The sequence below is a fragment of the Phyllostomus hastatus genome, unplaced genomic scaffold (genome assembly GCF_019186645.2).
Source record: "Phyllostomus hastatus isolate PE091 unplaced genomic scaffold, TTU_PhHast_1.1 phas_contig_551, whole genome shotgun sequence".
Lineage (NCBI taxonomy): Eukaryota > Metazoa > Chordata > Mammalia > Chiroptera > Phyllostomidae > Phyllostomus > Phyllostomus hastatus.
The window spans coordinates 12314741-12329046 of NW_025333909.1; the positions used below are offsets into that span (position 1 = coordinate 12314741).

General features: G+C 48.7%; 1 pseudogene; it reads right to left on the reverse strand.

The window, feature by feature from the left end:
• Positions 1-352: 352 nt before the first annotated feature.
• The window catches only part of LOC123824289, a 47899-nt pseudogene continuing 33945 nt past the window's right edge, over positions 353-14306 (reverse strand).

The following is a 14306-nucleotide window of genomic DNA, read 5'->3' on the forward strand; positions in this document are numbered from 1 at the left end:
ACTTCTGTACTAATTACCATCTTGGGGAGAGTAAGGTTCCATAGACGTCTGAGGGCTATTGACATGTGATTTAATAGTAATGGTTCATTCACTTCACCTGCAAACATAGGGCTTCTCCCCGGAGCGTGTCCTCTGGTGTCTGATGAGATACGACTTCCGTATAAAGCCTCGCCCACACTCCCTGCAAACATAGGGCTTCTCCCCTGAGTGTGTCCTCTGGTGTGTGATGAGATTTGACTTCCGTGTAAAGCCTCGCCCACACTCCCTGCAAACATAGGGCTTTTCCCGAGTGTGTCCTCTGGTGTGTGATGAGATTTGACTTGCATGTAAAGCCTCGCCCACACTCCCTGCAAACATAGGGCTTCTCCCCAGAGTGTGTCCTCTGGTGTGTGATGAGATTTGACTTGCATGTAAAGCCTCGCCCACACTCCCTGCAAATATAGGGCTTCTCCCCTGAGTGTCCCCTCTGGTGTGTGATGAGATTTGACTTCCCTGTAAAGCCTCGCCCACACTCCCTGCAAACATAGGGCTTCTCCCCTGAGTGTGTCCTCTGGTGTTTAACGAGATCTGACTTGTCTGTAAAGCCTCGCCCACACTCCCTGCAAACATAGGGCTTCTCCCCAGAGTGTGTCCTCTGGTGTGTGATGAGATTTGACTTCCATGTAAAGCCTCGCCCACACTCCCTGCAAACATAGGGCTTCTCCCCTGAGTGTCCCCTCTGGTGTCTGTTGAGACTTGACTTATGTGCAAAGCCTCGCCCACACTCCCTGCAAACATAGGGCTTCTCCCCTGAGTGTGTCCTCTGGTGTGTGATGAGATTTGACTTCCGTGTAAAGCCTTGCCCACACTCCCTGCAAACGTAGGGCTTCTCCCCTGAGTGTGTCCTCTGGTGTGTGATGAGATTTGACTTCCATTTAAAGCCTTGCCCACACTCCCTGCAAACGTAGGGCTTCTCCCCAGAGTGTGTCCTCTGGTGTGTGATGAGATTTGACTTCCATGTAAAGCCTCGCCCACACTCGCTGCAAACATAGGGCTTCTCCCCTGAGTGTGTCCTCTGGTGTTTAACGAGATCTGGCTTATATGTAAAGCCTCGCCTGCACTCTCTGCAGAAATAGGGCTTCTCCCCTGAGTGTGTCCTCTGGTGTCTGTTGAGACTTGACTTATGTGCAAAGCCTCGCCCACACTCCCTGCAAACATAGGGCTTCTCTCCTAAGTGTGTCCTCTGGTGTTTAACGAGATCTGGCTTATATGTAAAGCCTCGCCTGCACTCTCTGCAGACATAGGGCTTCTCCTCTGAGTGTGTCCTCTGGTGTGTGATGAGATTTGACTTCCGTGTAAAGCCTCGCCCACACTCCCTGCAAATATAGGACTTCTCTCCTGAGGTTGTCTTCTGGTGTGCGATGAGATATGATCCATCATTAAAGCCTTGCCAGCACCCACTGTGCTGGACTCTTAAAATTTTTGACATTCCAGCTTTCACAAATAATTTCCCTGTGTCCTCTGGACTCTCTTCCTGGCCTCTGCGGGGCTCTTCCTCCATCATCCTCTCATGCTCACTAGAACTTGTCATTTGTTCTTTGGAAGGTTGGAAAAAGGGTCTTGAGAATGTCCTGTGACTGATCCTTTTAAGCAAAGGTTTGGACCTTTCTTTGACTTCCTGACCTTCAGCTTTATCATTCCAGCTGTGTGTACTAGTATGTTGTTGCTGCTGATTCTCATCCTCTGGGCAGGGGTCCTCTGCTTGGAGGTGTTTTCTTGCAGATGTTCCCGGGAGAATCTGAGAGGGATGATTGAGTTTCACGTGTTGGCTGAGGAATTTCTGACTGGAGAAGGCCAGAGAGCAGGAAGGACATGGGTGCACCTCTGGCTTTGGTTCTGCTGAAAGAGAAAGTTTTGGTCAGGGCAGATGTTGATGAGAATGCCTGGGCCATATGACTTGTCTCCTGGTAAGACCTGCCCCATGAATCCTTCTTATTGTGGTGACAACGCAAGCTCCGTCTCCCACAAAGTGTGCACTCCCAGTCTTTCTTTCTTTTTATTTTTATGCAGTGCACCTTCTTCAGAATTCCAGAAAGCCTACATGAAGGGTCTTTGCTAACATTGCTCAGACTGAGAACTTTCGAGTAGCAGGAGAGGCAATTTCACTCCCTGAACGGCAGTGACCTTTCCCCTCTACAGGTACCCTCTACGTCATATTAAATAAAACTAGGAATTGGATCTCTTTCAGTTTTTCAAAACTATAAAATAGTATCTTTCCTGCTCTTGCTTGTGTGACTCAGTGGATTGAGTGCCTGCTCGTGAAGCAAGGGCTCACTGGTTAGATTCCCAGCCAGGGCATGTGCCTGGGTTGTGGGTCAGGTCCTCAGTAGTAGCAGGGGGCATGTGAGAGGCAACCATGCATTGATGTTTCCCTGTCTTTCTTCCTCTTCCTCTCTAAAAATAAATAAAATCTTAAAAAGGAAGCCATTCCTCAAGCCTCACACCAAATATTTGTGCTTCATTTCATTCAGTGTTAGTCCATTTCAAATATCCTGGTAAGTCCTGTTTAAAAAATATTTCTCCAACCACATGTCTTACATGCCTGACTCCTGTTGCTCTCTGGCCAATCCACCATGTGCTCTCACTTGGACAGGAAATAATCTCTGAGGGGATTCCCCACTGGCATTTATTTTCTAAAAATTAACAAAGCATGATCAGAACAGAGAACACACCACTCTGCAGCTGACGACTGCACACTTGCACTCAGAAAAGTGCCCAGTGTCTCAACTCTGGTCATCAGCACTGCATTCTCGGGCTCTTAAGCATCTGTCTGATCTCTATTCTTACCCTCTAGGCTGAGATGAGACCTGAATGACCCTCAGCCAATTCAATGCCTCACTGTTTTTCTTCCCTGCAGTAGCTGCTCCCTCTGCCTGCAGGTATTTTTATAAATGTTCTCTCCTGAGGGAGCCCTTCCTGGACCACGTGCCACACCTTACCTCCCCTCACACTGATCCCTTGGCACTTGTCTTGGATTAGTTTTCTCCAAAGCACTAACCACTGTGTGGTGTTATGCACATGCAAGCACGTGTGCCTGGGTTTCCCTCCTTTATTGGTCAGCTCCTCAAAAGCAGTGATTCTCACCCTCATGTTAATCTGTATTTCCATGTCCCAGGACCGTGTGCGCCTCAGAGTAGGATCTCACCTGACAATTCACTGAAATGGTGAACAAATGTGCCCTGCCTGAATGGTGTGCCTTGGTGCTTTGGGTGTTGTCTGAAAACTGAAAGGTTACAAGTTCCATTCTGTCAGGGCACATGCCAGGGTTGGGGGCATGCCACAGACAACCAATTAATCTTTCCCTTGCACATTGGTTTTTCTTTCTCCCACCTTTCCACTCTCTGTAAAAATAAATAAAAGCTTGTTTAAAAAGATTTGATTTATGTATTTATTTCTTTTCAGAAAAGGGGGAAGGGAGGGTGGGAGAGGGAGAGAAACATCAATGTGTGGTTGCCTCTCACATGCCCCCCTACTGGGGACCTGGCCCAAAACCCAGGCATGTGCCCCCAACTAGGAATCAAACTGGTAATCCTTTGGTTCACAGGCTGGTGCTCAATACTCTGAGCAACACCAGCCAGGATAAAATCTTTAAAAAATAATGAATGCCTATAAACAAAAAATGTTTTATTTAGAACTATGGAGGAAAAGTAAAAAGAAACAGCTATAAAAGTGTCAGAAAAACTGCCTTGGTGAGAGAACTGGTTAGTACTTAAAAACTTTTTTTTTGCCCTTCAGTCTTTTAGTACTATATGCAGTTGTGTATTTTGTTCATGAAATATTTTAAAAATAATATAAAAATTTTGCCTAAGAGTCAAAGGCATATGAATGAATTGTGAATTTCTGAAGCATCTGAGTTGAAACTTGACTGACTTTAGAGTGGATTTTACTCTACTTAAGAGTTGGATCATGAATATTTCTATGGAGAATTCTCTCTTTTCTTTCTGTTTTGTAGAACAGTGGTGCCCACCTCTCCCGGACTCGATCTCTCTCTTCCACTTGCTGCCCCACTTGCTGCCCAGCTCCTGGCCATACTCATCCCCGCACCAGACCAGCAGCTCACAGCCTGGCCTGACGACCCGGCAGGTTCGGTAGAAAATCTGCCCGTGGTATTGAAAGGCCACCAGGTTCTGTTCTTCATCATCCCGGGCACAGTTCACATACCTGGGATTGAGGCAGAGGAAGGGAAAGAAAACCACAGTGATGAGTTCCCACTACCTGTTACATCCATGTCCAGCTCCTCACTGATTCTTAAGGCCCATTAGGCTCTGGTATTGCCCACTGCCCCTCATACTCCTGGGGAATCTGTGTTCAGTGTCTGAGTGTCTGTCAGCATGTCACGTGAATTCTTATCTCCAAGTCCTGCTTGCAGTGCAAATGCTGCCTAATACCATTTTCTAAAACACAGTGTAGACTTAACCTCCACCCTGATTGGCCATAATATTTAGTGATCTCTGGTTTCTACAAACTCTAAATTGAGTTGTCTCACACCACAGAGCCTGGTGCTTGATCTAGGGCTCTGCTTCTAAATTAGCTCACTAATTATCCAGTACTCAGCCAACATCTATTTTCTCTTGAGAGTCCTTTGTCCAACCCCCATACACTTTATTTAGGGTACCATTCACTTGCCTGGCCCAAGGTTACCATAGAAAATTGAAGGTCCTTTTTTACTTAGTAAAATAAAACAGAACAATAGTAGTTGATCCACATTCTGTTATCCCTGATAAAAGAGAGCCCCTCTCAGGAAAGGGGCCCATGACCATTTCTCTGCAGGCCTCAGAGCCCAGTTCTAATTAGAAGTGAGGCCGGGATGCTTTGCTGCCCTCACAGGTTTAGGCCATCCTTGCTTTGTGGTATCTTGACACTGTGCACCTCTTGGAAATTATAGTTAAATGCTTCTAAAAGCGTTTTTTTTTATGTCTGTCTGCAAGAAGTCCTTCATAAGGACATGGTTGTGTGATCTGTTTAAGTAATATATTCCTGCATCTAAGCTGGAATACAGTAAGTGCTTAATTAATGTTGATTTGATAAATTAAAGTGTAATCCAGTGTCCATGGTGAATCTAGGCTCTTCAAGGTCCATCCCAGAGCCAAAGTTGTTTCTAGTAGAGCTTTATATTTTGAGGACATATGCTATAGTTTTTTCCTAAATGTCCCCTGAAATGAAAGAACACTGTATGGAGAAAAAGAGGAAAAAAAGGATGAAGGGAGACCACTGACGGAGGCATGACGAGAGGGAAAGATACATGGGCTTGTGGGGGATGAGAGTCCCCTCTGGCCCCAGAGACCTGCTGACCTCACCTCATCCAGTTGGCCCAGGATCTGTCCTTTCCATCCACATACTCATAGCAGTTTCTCCCTTTGGCGATCTGCATTTCAAAACAGAAGGTAAAGACCTTTTAGTTTTTGTGTGGGGAGGTAAGAGTCAGAAGAATTATTTTATTCCACTGTCATCAAAGCTCTTCCAGCTTGCATGGGGATTCAACTGTCAGGTGTGACCACATATTTTTCTTAGTTCTCCTCTACGCATCCGAGTCTACCTGTCCAATCAGAGCGGGAGCCCCACAAGGGAGGAGCCACTCCCTTGTATCTGCACCACTTTGCTCCCACTTACCTTCTGATCCTTAAACAGGAGCTCTGTGTTCATGTAAAGTCCAGTCAGTACACAGAGCTAATCATACTGTCCCCCTCCATGTCTAGCATGTGGGAGGTGAGGTCCCTCCAGGCCTCAGAAGGCATGTGGGAAGCCAGAGGACAGTGGAAGAGGCAAATAGTTCTCACCAGCCAGGAGTATCTGCTCTTGGCTGCCTCTTCATCTTCTGTGATGTGTCCTTCATAAGGGCCAAAGTGCAGACCCTCAGGCAAATCAGCTGCCTCATTCCATACTCCAAGACCAGCCTCAGGGATGCCCGATGGCCCGATTCTCAACCCAGGGGGCAGGGTGAGGGCTGAGCAGTGGGGATGCCCCTTGTCCACTGCACTGTCCTTTACAAATGTAGGGGGCCCATGTACAGCACAGCTGTCGATGAAGAAGTTCTGACACTTGTCACAATCTGGAGGTGAGAGCAACAGGGGTTAGGGAAGGTATAGCACATGTTCCTGGACACAAAGAGCTTCAGAGAAAGTCCGACACTGACATCATTGAGACTCAATCCTGTACTTTTTGTCACTAGAGGAATGGAATGATTTGGGGACCAAAGGACCAGATGAAATTATTGTATCATAACATGCTTCTTAGTGAGGGTCACTTACAAAGGTAGTCATCATCCTGGAGCTCGTTGACCTCTTGGTACACATGGCCCTTTCTTTCTCGTAGGCTGTACGTCTTCCCGTCCATTTCCCTTCTCCTGAGTTCTAAGTTGGAGAAGGGCAGGTGAGCGAGGTTGGTGGGATCTAAATTGTTAGTTCCCATTTTGTTAGATAACATAATCTCCTCCCATCAAATTATTACTTGTCCTTTTGCGTACTCTGATATTTTACTCCGTTAACTATTGGTTCAGAAGCTTAGACTCCACAGCAACTACAAATGACTGATTGAATTTTAGATTCTAGATCTTCCCTTACCAGGTTTACTTGCCACCCTTTAATCATTCATAACATGTTTATTGAGTGCACTTTATATGTTAGGCATTGAGTAAAGGCCTGGGCACACAACACCAATAAAGTGTGGTTGCTATTATCACAGATGGATTTATTGGACCAGTTGCATGTGTCAACTGTTTTAAATTTAATTTAATGTTTTCAAGCGAGGTATGAGTGAAGTATCCTTATCTTCACTTTACACATTAGCATTCAGGAACTCAGAGAATTTATAGGATTTGCCCAAAGCTCCACTGCTAAATTCAGCCTGAGCTTAGCCCAGCTTAAATCCAGGCCTATCCAAAGTCTGCTCCACATACCTGGGTCATACTTATCAGCCCTTCCACAGGACTTAGAGGAACTAAAGTTTCCAAATTTTTTCTCTTAACCTGATTTTCATCTAGTGTGCTTTCCAAAGGCACATGCTTCTCCAGGAGAGGACACTGGTTTCTGGGCATGCTCTGAGTCACTTGCAGTCCTCAAGTTTGTTGTTCCTGACAATTCCTTCAAACTATATTCATTGCTTAATGGCACCCTGGATGTTGCCTTCAATATAAGAGCCACATATTGAGAGACAACATGTATTTAAATTTTTAAGGCCTATGATACATTTTATATGCATGTCTTTAATACTTCAACCCTTGGAGATAGATACCTAGGGAGTATGAATATTAGAGGGGATAGGGCCAATGTGGGTAATGAATCCAAGATTAGAACTCATGCCTTATGGCTCCTTCTTTCAACTGTGTCTATAATATTGAGAGTGAAGGATATTTGGAAGAGAATAAAGAAATAGTTGGCAGAAACATATCTAGATAATAAATAAAATGGTGATAAAATTTGAAATACCTTAGAAAGCATATCTGTACTTAGATTAGCTGGTTCCTACCAATTGTTTGAATTAGGCTGTACCAGTAGGTAGTTGTCTTAAGTTCCATGATCTATAACATGCTAATTTTCAATGTTCTAGTGAATGTGCAATTAAATAATGTTCAACAAAGTGTTCTGTGAATTATGTAATACAGTATGAATGTGATTACAGTCCCGCTATTAATCTACCCCTCAGCTTTCTCCATATTTCAAATCTCACAGAAATTACCTTCAGTGTTCACTGATCATCTAGTTTAATTTGTAATTGTGAAATCATTCATCCAGCAAACATTCGGAGTCCCTCTCAGGAGCCCTGATCTGAGCCTGTGACTTCTGAGAAGACTCAGGTATGGACCAGCATCTCAAGGAGCTCACAACACAGAGGTAGGCAGGCTGAACAAATGATTCTAAACAGCATTAGAGCAGCCTCCTTGGAACTCAGAGAAAGAAGCTGTTACTTCACCTTACAAGAAACGGCATTTGAAATCAGTTCCAGACGGATGAGTTTCTATTAAAGAGTGTGTAACCTATATGAAGTCCTTAAGTCATTTTATTATTTGTTATTTCTCAATCATCAAACCTGAAGCTCCTCAGGGGTGGGAGATACTTTCTTTGATTAGAGTGGGAGGCTGTGATTCTGGACATTTTACATTCTTCTTCACCTGGGACCATTCACTGTACAAACTGACTACACAATGTATGCTTTCCTTAGTCGGCGGGCCTTAGTGCATCTCTCACTTCAGCACAGCAGAGAAGAAATTTGGTTGAAACTGTCAGTCAGATGAATGATGTAATAACACATGGATAAGACAATGTAAACTTTAGAAACTATGAAAGTTTATTTTTCTAATAAAAAAAAACATTTTGTATATTTCCTTGAGAGACAGAGAGCAAGGGAGGGAGAAAGAGAGGGAGGGAAACATCAATGTGAGAAACATTGATCACCTGCCTCTCACACACGCCCCTAACTGGGAACCTGGCCCACAACCCAGGCATGGGCCTTGACCAGGAATCAAACTGGTGATCTTTTGCTTTGCAGGATGACACCCAACTGAGTCACGGTGTCCAGGGTAAAACCATGAAAGTTTTAATGAGTTCGTAAGTGGTTTAGAGAAGCAACTATGGGTTAGGTTGCACTATCACACATACTGTGATTTAGACATGTAATCAAACATTTCTAGATCTCTGAAAGCTCCCTTCCCTCATCATAAATGGTGAGTTATAGTACATACCTCATCGGCTTGTTGTAATGTTTAAGTGAGTTTATTCACACAGAACTCTTAAAGTCTGAAACATTGTGAAAATGAAACAAATGGTAGTTACTATTGCTGCTATAGTTAACTATTAAAATGATGATGAGCCCTGGCTGGTGTGGCTCAGTGGACTGAGCCTGCAGACTGAAAGGTCACCAGTTCCATTCCCGGTCAGGGCACATGCCTGGGCTGTGGACCAGGTCCCCCACTTGGAGATGTGGGAGAGGAAACCTATTCATGTTTCTCTCCCTCTCTCCCTCCTTTCCCCCTCTCTAAAAAGTCAATAAATAAAATCTTTAAGGAAGGATGATAATGTCAGACAGTGTGTTGAAGAGGCCAGGAAAGGAAGGCATCAGTTCCTAGGATACTTTCTGCATTTCCCTGCTCTTACCTGCCTTTCTATCCATGAGGAAAATTTTGTTGTCAACAGGATTTGGGAAATACTCACCTTCTGGTGTTTACTGTGTTCCCTTCTGCAGGCCACCCAGGAAGGTTTCACTGAAAAATGATGAGAAATCAGTGTTTTGGTTGGTAAATGTTTCCAAAACCTGGAGATTCTTATTAGGGACACAGAATTCTGAATGAGAGCAGTCCAAGAACAATCCCAGGATGACTGGAAAATGTTTTCTGTTGTTCATTAAGGCCTAGGCTTCTATTGGGGCCATCCACTAATTTCATTAGAATGATAAAAAAATAGGCAAAGTGTCATCCATGCTTCACCTTATGTTCACAAAGCATCTATTACATTTATTAAAAAATAAATTGTCCTCTCCTGACAAAAAAGTAGTAAAACTAACTGCACAGAAACTCCACATCCTCAACATAACCCTTTCTCCGTCCTGTTTTCTTCATTCCCACTGGCCTTGTCTGGGATAAGGGCACCGGGATCACCTGGCCTTTCTCTGGTATCCTCCCCGCCGGGCACATACTGGCCATCCACGCCCTTCCTGTGTCATTAGACTCTGGTCAGCATCCACAGTCTGTGCTGACCCCAGAAAGGGAATTCCAGTCTCGTTAAAGATCACATCTTGTCTTCAGCTGTGTTTCAAGCCCAGACCCATGAAAGTGGACGGACCCCACCCACCGAACACTCACGATACTGGACACATACTGGATAGAACGGCACCACGACCGACATCAGGAAACCACACGGTGATCAACCCCTCCCCACCCTGGCCCTCCCCCCAGCTCCCGAAATCAGCACGGTTAATACTGTTCCCCCTCCGTCTCCATGCAGGCCATCAGCCAGGTGTGGGGACCCTCCTCACCGGCCAGACCCGCCTCCCTCTCTTGCGATGACGACCCTTCTGAAGTAGTTACTTCTCGCTCACTTTATGTTCTTACACATTTACTGCTTACTAATGCGTCTATAAATATAGACGATTACGTTGCCCACGTGAAAGTTTACGGGAACAGCCCCTCACTGTGCGACACACTGTTGTGCATCTTGCTCGTCCGCTGCACCAGCAAACCTGTTCCCTGGTGACGTCCTGAGATGCTGCCCGACCCACACCAGGTCCGAGTCGGGCGGGCAGCGCTGGCTCCTCCCGCCGCTCACCTTGCTGCCTCGGAGCCCGTTCTTCATCGGAGTCCTCAGGGTCGTCCTCCTCCTGGAGCTCGGTGGCCCTCCTGCGGCGGTGACACAGGAAAGCCAGTCGTGGGCCCTGAGACCTGGGGAAGAGACAAAACCTCTGTCCTGAAGCAGAGAGCGTGGGGGAGGGACAAGCCCAGGAAGCCCATGGGACTGGCTCCGATGGGAGAGTGAAACGAGTTGCCGTGAGCGCTGCACCGTCAGCGCCAGCCCCGCTCTAACACAAAGGAGCAAACTCCCCCCATCGGTGTCCATGCGGGAGGGAGCTGCAGGTGCACGGGGCCGCCAGAGTCGGAGCCGGCCCAGCGCCTGCCGGGTCTCCAGGCTCCTCCGGCCCGGCCGGCCGCCTGTGCTACCTGGTGAGCGCGGCTGGTGAGCGCGTCCGAGTCCCACTTCACACTCCAGTGCCGGCCTTTCTCCCCGCTGGCAGGACGCCCAGAGAGGGGGACTCCGGCCCTGGCGGAAGACGGGCTGGACAGGGCGGGGCCGCGCAGCCGCAGACCCGCCCGAGGGAGTCGCCCTTGCCCGCCCCCTCTCCCCCACGTGCAGCCTCAGCGCGGGCTCCGCCGACCCGGCGGGGCGTCTGAGGGACCCCGCTGGTGGGCCTGTGGCGGCGCAGGAACCGCGCTTCTCCCGGGGAAGGGCCGGGAGGCGCCCCCGGGGTCCGGAGAAGCCCGCGCGAGGCGCAGGCGCAGTGTCCGGTACTCCGCCGTCTCTCGGGCAGAGAGGCCCAGGGTCCCTCAGGACTCGATCTGCGTCTTCCGGGCGGAGGACACTCAGCGTCCCGGGGGGAGAGGGCCAGGCCGCCGCGGCTGAGGGGAGTTGGGGCGTCTCACGAGGGGCGTCCGGGTCCCCTCCACTGAGTCGGTTTCCAGGACGACGGCATTCGGGGTCTCTGCGTTTGGGGAGATTTGGTCTTCCCGGGCGGGCGGGCTGCAGGAAGGGTGCCCCGAGCTGAGGAGAACTGGGGTTCCAGGCTGTTTGGGGGTCTGAGCGTTGGGGGTCAGGAGATGTGGGGTCCTCCGGGTTAGCGGACGCGCCCCTCGGTGCTGAAGGGGTTCGGGCCCCTCGGGATGAGGGCATCTGGGGTCTCTCTGGCTGGACTTGGAAGGTCTCGGGCTGAGGGTTCCCCAGGGCAGGGCTCCCCGCTTACCGGTCCGTCTCCCAGGTCCTCTGTCGCGCTGCGCACCGCGCGGAGGGCCCTCTCCGGGCTCCTGGGCTTCCCGCCCTCGGGGAGCAGGGCGGGTGCCCGAGGCGAGGTTCCTGCCGGGATAGCCGCGTGGGAGCAACCCGCCAATCAGCGCTGCGATCCCAGGGCCCTGCCCGCCAATGGGCGGCCAGAAGAAGCTGAAAGGGCTGGACGGGGGTGGGGGGGGTGGAGGGGGTGGGGGGGTGGAGGGGGTGGGGTGGGGGGGGTTGAGCCCCCTAGGTTCGGGACTGGCCGGCGGAAGACCCGCCCCACCCGCGGGGATTGGCTGCTCTGCGTCTCCCGAGCGCCAGTCACTCTGCCTGCAGCGAGGACCACCTTGGCGGTTGCCGTGGCTAGTTTTCCTGCGGCTGGTGAGGGACCTGACCCGCGGGAGCTGGGAGCTCCGAGCCCGGGCAGGTCTTTAGGGTGGATGTGGCCCTCCTGCCGCCTGACAAAGTGTCTTTGTTGCACCAGACTGTAGTCGGGATCCCCAACTTTCGTCTAGACCCCTCCACGTCCTCCCTTGTCAAACCCACTTTCAAAAATAGCTGCGTAACCAGCCAGGGCGCGGTCAAGACTGCACTGCATTCTGGGAAACTTGTCAGTAAATCCTGACCACGCAATTCCTAGACACAAAAGAAGTCCCAGAGGGCTGAAAGACTGAACACATGGAGTAATAAGTATACCAGAAAAGCCATGGGGAGAAGTGGTGATACGAGGAATAGGTTTGTTGAAGTAGCTTTGTCAGGTCTACAAAGGCTTCAGAAGTAAGAAGACAAGATATAAGCAAACAGAAATGAAAACAAACAAAACACCTTGAGAAAACCTACAAGTAAATTTGCACAAATATAAGGCACCTAATCTGAGGACGGGGGTCCGGGGTCAGTGTAGCTGCCACTGGCTTTCACAGGAAAAAACGGAAATAGGGTTTCGGGCCCTCACCTCATTTTGAGCACAGAAAGATAACTTCATTTCCATGGGTCAGAAATAAGCCAACTAACTGTAATTATTACTGTGAAATTGCATAAAGGGGAACCTCACCAAAGTGGAGTTGGCGGGTGAGAGGGAGTGCTCTCATGTAGCACCACCCTGGGTCAATTACAGGAAAAAGTGTCAACCACAGGCCCCCCCCAGGAAGATGTACTGGTGCCTCCCAGCAGACACTGACTTCCCAGCAACTCAGCCAGAGAGAAACCGTGGAAGTGCAATGCGACTTACTTCCATGGAAGTCAACCCACAGAAGTTCTTTACATTCGAAGACCACGGTGCACTCAGGAAGACACCAGCCTTCCTCATCTCAAAATCTTTCATGGAATCATAACTTCTGCAGAAATCTGCATACACCTGTTTTATCGGTTCAGCCACAGCAAACTTATAGAAAGATGCACCCCCCAGAGTCATACAAGGATGGCTCCAGCAACATGAAATCACAGATGGCTGGCCTGAAGGCCACACATCCGGGGTTTTGCCAAGGCCCTGGAAAACATGGTAGTTACATTCTTCTGAACAACAACGTCCTTCCTTGGGGTGAAAGGGACCCCAACTTAACGCTAATTTATTCAGGTTGGCCAGTTGGCTCCTGACAAAGAATTTGGACTTTATATTATCAATAGAACATATAAGAACTATGTAGAATGATCTGCTCACAATAATTAGTCAATGTTTATTAAGTGATGAAATGAACTGTCATGAACATACAGGGTGGGGAAAATGTAGGTTTACAGTTGTGAGTGTTCAAAACAGAGAGTTTATTCTTGCATTATTTATTAATCATTGTACAATTTCCCATACAAACCTACTGCTGCCCTACCCTGCATGTGGTTCTATGTAGAATAAGATGAGCAGCAGTTATGGACCACATCTTATACTTCATATGTTTATACAGATTAGATTTGCGGAATCTATGAGTCAAATTGATTCTGTTTTCTTTTTAAAATGAGAATAAGATTTACTCAGCTGTCGCGAGGGCAGTAACTGTGGGGATCAGGACCAGAGTCATGCCTGTGTGTGAGTGCCCAGGCTTTCTATTCGGGACAGAGGGTGGGAGTGGGCCCTTTTGTTACAGTGCTGTTATGGCTATAGGGCACTGATGAATGGTCGTTGTTATTTTCTCCCTGCAGGTGCACCCTGCTCTTGTTTTTCTTCTTCTTTAACAGGACTCAGAGCAGCAGTAACTGGATCCCCCACTCTCACTCACAGGACTCAGCACTAACATCCCGGCACCCCCAATCTCTCAGGCTTATCCCCTCTACACAGTCCCATGAACAGATGTGACAGGACCCCTGCTCTCTCAGGGGGGAGCCCCCCCCCCAATCACAGGGCTCAGATACGAGGTGGTGTCAGGGCTTCATATTCTCTCGGGTGAGACCCCTCCTCACACTCAGAGAACCCAGAGCTGATGGGACAGGTCCCTCTGTGCTGGCAGAGTGGGCTTGCTGGCTCTCAGACGTCCACTGCCTGGAAATGCTCTGCTGCCATCTAGTGCACATCCTGGGGATGGCACCTATTTACTCAGCAGCTGCTTGGACCGTTTTTCGAGGACGCTTGGAATCTCCAGGGCACCTGACCCTATCCCCCGCTCAGCAGGTCTTACATGCCCATCGTGGTTGGACCCAAAGCTCACATGACAGGGCCCACTACTGCCGCTGGGGAGACCTTTCCCCAAACTAATTTGACAAGACCCCTGTTCTCCCAGAGAGGGACCCCTGTCCATAACCACAGAACCCAGAGCTGAAGTGACTCGACCCCTTACTCTGGCAGCCGGGCCCCTTTGCATACTCATAGGCCCC